This window comes from Mirounga leonina, unplaced genomic scaffold (genome assembly GCF_011800145.1).
Source record: "Mirounga leonina isolate KUSES-001 unplaced genomic scaffold, KU_Mleo_1.0 Mir_418, whole genome shotgun sequence".
In the NCBI taxonomy this organism is placed as follows: domain Eukaryota; kingdom Metazoa; phylum Chordata; class Mammalia; order Carnivora; family Phocidae; genus Mirounga; species Mirounga leonina.
The window spans coordinates 2,080,818-2,087,784 of record NW_023270739.1 but is presented as its reverse complement, the minus strand read 5'-3'; the positions used below and the strand labels follow the sequence as shown (position 1 = coordinate 2,087,784).

Sequence of the window (6,967 nt, the reverse complement as noted above, 5' to 3'; positions counted from 1 at the left end):
CCACTCCAGGACTCGGGTTTAATGACATTTGGGGGCGTAGCCTCAAGACCTGTGGTTCCTCCAGCTGCCTTCTCTAAGGAATGCTGTGAAAATGGGGCCAGTGATTCATTCATTCATTCATGCATTCACTCACTCCTTGGTGCCTTCAGCCAACATTTGTTGGGCAGCCCTTTGCCTACAGCCTGGACTATGCCCAGAAGCACACATGCCTTTCTGCAGAGCAGGTTGGAGCAGAGCAGACCCTCCAGTCCTGCCCCGGGACGGGGGACTGTAAAGCACGTGGTGGGGCCGGCCCCGGCCTGGGATCAGGGAGGGCTCCCCTGCAGAGGGGGCTCTTAAGCTCCCGCCGGAGTTTGAGCTGGATTTAGCCAGCAGGGTGGGCGCAGACAGAGGGCACGGCTTTCAGGAAGGCTGACAGGTCTGGGGGGGAGTCACGTTCCCCCCACATTCGTGCGCTGCAGTCCCAGCCCCCAGTAACTCAGACTGAGACCTTATCTGGGTAGAGGGTCTTTGGGGGAGCCCTGATCCAATGTGAACAGTGTCCTTATAAAAAAGGGGAAGTCAGGACATAGGCATGTGGAGAGGGCAACCCTATGAGGACAAGGGAGAGCGAGGCCCCCCCCCCGGCCGTGTCCAGCATTGGCAGAGGTGCCAGGGTCCCGTCAGGTCAAGGATCGCGCCAGGGAGGCCTGCTCCTTGGCCCGGCCCCCTCTTCCAAGGTGTCTGTTTTTAGAGAGGAGGCCTGGCAGAGTGGGTGTAGCTCTCCTGCTGGACGGGGGGAGGCAGAGCTATTAATTTGGGGGAGGGGGCATTCAGTGCTGGGGGCCGCTGCTGGGGCAGAGTGTGGCTCTGCTCATGGACATCTGTCTCCCATTGGGCACTCGGGGCCCTTTCGACCCCAGAGATGCGGGTGAGCGGCCATGGCCCCAAACCCCACAAACAACAATCACAACCAAGATGAAGACCAGGGCCGGGGGCCTTGCCTGTGAATGAGGTGAGATTAAACAGCATCCTTCTGTGTGGAGGGAGGGACTTGGCTCTGAGCCAGCGAGGTCAGGCTTGTTTCGGTGGTCGGTCGGTGACATCCAGCTTGCAAAGTTTCAAGCCGAAAGGTTCGGCTTAGGTAAGCAAGCCTAGAAAAGATGGAGGAGACGCGTCGGAGCGCCTGACGCAGGGACCGGGCCCTGCTGTGCCCCTGCCCTGCACGTGTGGCTCACTGGCTTCTGGCCCGACAGGGGTGGGGGGTGGAGAGCCCTGCCTCCTCCCTGAAGCCCCCACCGACTTCGGTGAGCACGGTGTGCGTTGCCGTCGAACGGATGACCCCGTCCGCGAGTGGGAGAGGCCGTCAGCCGGGAGGGGAGCTCTTTCTCTTCCTTCCCTGCGCATTTCAGGCACCAGGTGAGAAGCATGGGTCCATCCCTCGGGCTTAGCTCCGGTCTGATTCAGTTCGGGTGTTGCTCCACACCTTGTAGCTGGCGCGGAGACAAATACCCGCCAAGTGAAACGGGAGCAGGGGACACACACAGCGCAGACAGCATTCTGAGCTCGATTAGATTTCTCCAGCAGTAAAGGGCCCTCGGAGGCAGCATCCCCACCGCTGCGGAGGCCCCACTGATGGGGTTTTCTTTTCCTCCGTGTTGGAGTGATCCAATTTTAAGCACGACTTCTGAGCCCATTGTGGCGAGGAGCTTTAGAGGCTGCAGGGGCCCTGGAGATTTTGGGCCGGAAGTCCAGCTCAAATTGGTACCTCATTCCTCTGGAAGGCGGGGGGCCCTCGTTCTGCCCGGGGCCGAGGGCTCAGCCACCCGCAACGCTGAGTGAGTGGGTTTTAGTGTGCGGGCAGTGTGGGCCTCAGCCTCGACTGCTGCTCATCTCCGGTGGGGATGGGCTCCGGCACCCACCGTGAACAAGCCCGCAGCGTGCCTCGGTACTGGGGTGCTGGGCTCACCCAGATCCCTCCCTCCACGGCTCGGTCACCACCCACAGCAGGGTCTGCAGACTTCTACTGCAAAGGGCCAGATGGGCGGTATTCATCTGTGGTGACTACTTGACTCTGCTCTTAGAGCCATAGAAAATGATACACGGATGGGCGTGGCTGTGTTCCAATAAAGTTTTATTTATAAAAACAGACCAGAGGCCAGATTTGGCTCCCCGGGGGTTTACGGTCCCTTGATCTGTGGCGTAGATTAGACTAGTCCTTTCTGTCTTCTTAAACTGTTACTGGAACAGGACTCCCAACAACCCCATCCCCCCTGCGACCTTCCGCGCCCATGAAGACTCTGGATGCTACGGACCGGTGGGAAGGCACGAGACCCAGGTCATTGTCCCCTCTTGGCTCAGTGACCTGAGCTGGTTCCATTCTCCCAGCAGGGGATTGACGGCAACACCTGTCTTACCAATACCAGGATCATTTTAAGAGTTAAATGTGAATGTGTGAGAAGAGGCCTCGTGAACCGTGAAGCGTCTCCTGCGGGTGCCCACCTTTGTCCCCAGGTGCAGAGAGGAGACAGTTGGGCAGAGACATTGCGGCCGGGCGTTTACCTTCACCTGGGCCCTGCACGTACCCCTTTTCAGTGCAGGGTGTTTGGCTTTTGTTGTCCGGAATAAAGTCCCCGGTGGCCAGTGGCGCTCTCTCTCTCGCTCGCTCGCTCTCGGTGCTCCCAGCTCCCAAGCTCCATCTGTGCTGTGCTGATGAATGGCCACGAGCGGAGAAGCGCAGGTCTTCCGTGACACTTTAGCCAGGAGCTGTGAAAGTCTTCCTGCCAGCTCGCGGGAAGGGTCTCATTTGAGGTGCCACGTCATCAAAGACGTGTGCTTTGTGGCTACACATTCCCTGCTACAAAATACATATAATTCTTATGGAGTGAGGCGGAGGACCCGGAAGAGCTCTTACATCCGGCTGGCTGTTTGCAGGCACTGGGGGGATTAATAACAAACAACCTTCAGCAGAGAATGTTCTGCTGGCCGGGCTGCCACTGTGTATATTTAGCCTGTGACTCCATCCCCAGGCGCTCAGCCATTAAGGAAGCTCCGAGGCCCGGCCTTGACCGGAGCCAGGTGAGTGGTTCCATGTCTCGGGGAGCGAGTTTCAGCCTCAGCCGCAGCGGGGAGAAGGGAGAGAAGCAACTCCCTGCTCCCCTCTTGATGGAGGGAGCACTTTCTGCAGTTGGCAAGCTCATGCCAGGCAGCACTTTGCTTGTGTTAGCATCACGGAGCAGGCCCCGAAGGAAGGAGCCAGCAGAGGAGATTGAGCGGAGGTCTCCGTGCTGGGTTGAGTTGTGTCTCCCCCCACGCCCCGCCCCCAGCCCCAAAGATGTATTCAAGTCTTGACCCCCAGCGCCTGTGAATGTGACCTCGTTTGGAAATAGGGTCTTTGCAGATGTGATTTAGATGTAGGTTAGGATGAGGTCCCGGAGTGGGGTGGGCCCCTAATCCAGTGTGATTGGAGAAGGAGACTCGGTCACACACGGGGAGAAGGCCACGTGACCACGGCAGCCACAAGCCAGGGAGCTGCCAGGGACTGACTCCAGGGAGAGGGGAAGAAGGACCGTCCCCTGGAGCCGTCAGGAGGGAGCACGGCCCTGCCGCCTTGCTCTCAGACTTGTGGCCTCCAGCCTGTGAGGGGACGAATGTCTGTGGGAAGTCCCTGGTTTATGGTCATTTGTTACAGCGGCCGGGACTGCGGGCAACCTCGGAGTCTTTCTCTGGCCTTGGGCCTGCTGACGGGCTCGGTGGTTCTCCAGCCACTGAGGCCGTGCGTGACACTGGAAGGTCGCCCGTGGACGCGGAGTTAGAGGCCTTCCACCGGAAGCGCGCTGTGACGGGTCTGCTGCCCGCGAGGCGGTGTGAACGCGGACCAGGTGGAGCCAGGACCCAGGAGAGGCCGAAGGACTCCAGACTCGCTTTCCCCCGAGCTGGTTCTGAGATTGCTGGAAACATTCGTGTCCTAAATCCTCCGCCCCTGGGAAATGTGAAAAACGTGGGTTATGAATTCCGTTACCCATTCAAAAGTCGGGAACCTGTTCTTGCAAGGGTGCAAAGAGTAGGTGCCTCAGACTTGGCGAGCCAGCCGATGTCTGTAGAAACCATCAATGCGGCCGCCGCACGGTGAAAGCCACTGTGGATGATAGACACGTAAACCTACAGGTGTGGCCGTGGGCCAGTGAACCTTTTACAGGAGGTGTCGGGCCAGATTTGGCCCACTGGCTGGACTTTGCCAGTCCCGGCGTAAACCAACAATTACCAGACCCCACATCTGTCTGACACATTCTGCTTTCCAGAATGTTCTCCAAGAGATGGCCATTTAAAGTGTTCTGTTATTGCTACCTTCCACGACGATCACCTGAAGGGAGGCTTAGAGCCTAATACAGGCAGTGCGGATAGCAAGCCGAGATTTCTTTCCATGAGAGACGGCCGTGACGGCTTGGTGCCCAGAAAGTATGCAGCATGTCTGTCTTTTTATCTAGCTCCCTCCTTCTCGGGAACACGGTCGTTAAAATATATATTGTGACATGGCAGCATGATTCACAAATAGCCCAGAGGTGGAAATAATCTGTGTCGGTCGACGGATGACTGGGTAGATGAAATGTGGTCCATCTGTACATGGCACATGACTCAGCCTGAACAAGGAAGGAAATTCTGATACCTGCTGTAAGAACTCGAGGGCATTGTGTGTCCCAGAATGACAAATACTGTAGGATTCCACTTATATGGGGTCCCTAAAGTAGTCCGGTTCAGGGAGACAGAAAGCAGAGTGCTGGGCGCCAGGGGCTGGTGGGGGGGAAGGCAAGTTAAGTAGTGGGGACAGGGTCTCAGTTTGGGAAGACGAAGAAGTTGTGGAGGCGGGTGGTGGTGGTGATGGTTGTAGAGAGCCTGATGGTACTTAGTGCTTTGAATTGTACACTTAACTGGTTAAAATGGTTGAGTTTTTAAATTATGTGTATTTTACCAGAATTTAAAAAAATAAAGGAAAAAATCCTGGGAAACATACTGCACATACAAAAGAGCGTGCATATGTACAGTTTAAAGAATCATTTAAAAAGTACCCACAGTCCTAGCGCCCAGCTTAGGTAATGTTGCCCGTACCCCCCCGACTCCTCCCCCAACAGAGGTGACCCACCCCCACCCTGAACGTGTGCTTAGCATTTGTTTGCCTGTTACCACGCACGTGCACACGGCTGTATGGCTGTGCCTGGAGCCACACCATGTGCATCCCTGTGACTCTGGGGGTCACCCAGCTGCATACCCACAGCTCAGCTCTGTGGTGTAACCGCGCTGCCCCCCCCCCGCCGCCGCCCCGCACCACCGTGTTGGACCCCATGCCAGAGGCACTGTGACTTTGGAACTGAGGTGCACCTGGGCTGAGTTTTGACTTAGATGGAGAGCAGGTGGCGAAGGGTATGGATGGCTGGGCTCCCACTTCTGCCCGCAGCGCCCCCTACCTTCTGAATCTTGTTGAACGAGTTCCCCTACCTCTCTGTGCCCTGGTTTTCCCATCAGGTGATGGAAGGCACTATCTATATAAGATGCCCCAAAACAGCACCTGGGACGCGCTCAGAAAGGCAGCTGGCTGAGAAGCCGCGGTGGGGTCCTTGTTGGGTGGGCCCTGCTGATGGTCCTTTCTCTGGCCAAAATGCTCGGTGTGTAAGTTTATCGTTCCATTTGTGGGAAAAATTAAACACATTTAAGAGTAAATCAAATTAGGGGATTTGTGATCATTAGCTGTGTAAATGCTTTTTGAGAAATGTACCAAGCAAGATCTAGCACATGGTGGCATGCTCACTAAATATTTGTTAGAACGGAGGATAATTTGATGAGCCAATCAAGTCATATATAATGGGATTATTTGGTTCTAAAACTAATGAGGTGACTGAGAGCAGGAACAGCTGCTAAAAATAATCCTGTGCTCGTAGAAAACCCAAAGACGAGAGAAGAGGCTCTTGCTGGATCGCAGCCAGGAGTCAGGCCTGGAGAGCTGGTGGGCTGTGTCCCGGGAGCCGTCCAAGGGCCCGTTTGGGACCCTGGTTTCAAAGCCTGCATTTATCAGCAGTCTGAGCAGACCTGTCTCAGGGGTGCGTCTGCCTCAGACAAGCTCGGGCAACTTTCCAGTGGATAGAAACTGGAGGCTACCACTTTGTAGCTTATAGAGTGAAGTGCGCTGGGATCCTGAGTCTCCATCCTCAGCACCTGGCCCCCGGGGCGTGGCGGATGGGGGAATGAGTCCTTCGTTGCCTCTTCCTAGTTTCTGGTGGTCCTCGGCTTATGGACACATCACTCCAACCTCTGTCACCGTATGGTCACCTTCCCTCCTCTGTGTCTCGTTTCCGAATTTCCCTCTCCCTATAAGCACACCAGTTGGGCCCACCCTAACCCTCTATGACCTCCTCTTAACTTGATAACACCTGCAAAGGCCCTCTCTCCAAGTAAGGTCCCATGCACAGGTTCTGGGTGGATGTGAGTTCTGGGGTTCACAGTACCCTGCACTTAGTAAGTGCCTAAAACCCGTCAGTGATTATTACTCTTAGGATTATTCTCACAGATGAGCGAGTGATAGGGATAAATCGTAAACACATAGTTAATCGTATTTTATCTTGGTGCTGTATACTCCGGTTCATCATGAAGTCTCTTCTTGGTTTTGAAGGGAGAAGGAGGATTGGTCTTTCTCTTTTCACTTGAAAAAGACTGTGGAGCATGCGTCTGCCCAGTGCCCATGGCTTCCAGATGGATAAGCCCTTTTAGGTTAACGTCTGCTTTATAATTTCATTCTGTACAGTTTTTTGAGGCATAAGAGAAACGGCAGTTTTTCCTGATATTCGCTCCTTTAACATGAACACTGCTCATGGCCAGTCTTGGGGAGTTGAATGGGCTGGTACAGTGTCCCTTTCTTGTTCCTAAGGGAGAAGGGCGGCCACTCAATGTGGGTGTTGGGTGTCAATTCGGAATCTCATGTGCTGGGTGTCGATGATAT

The 6,967-nt window shown here is 55.3% G+C and overlaps 1 protein-coding gene across 1 annotated transcript in view; it reads left to right on the top strand.

Moving 5' to 3' along the window:
• The first annotated feature begins 3,038 nt into the window (after positions 1–3,038).
• The window catches only part of PARVB (parvin beta), a 75,876-nt gene continuing 71,947 nt past the window's right edge, over positions 3,039–6,967 (top strand). The window contains exon 1 of the mRNA XM_034987333.1: positions 3,039–3,057. The gene's annotated coding sequence lies outside the window, so the exon portion shown is untranslated. The remainder of the gene's footprint in view (positions 3,058–6,967) is intronic.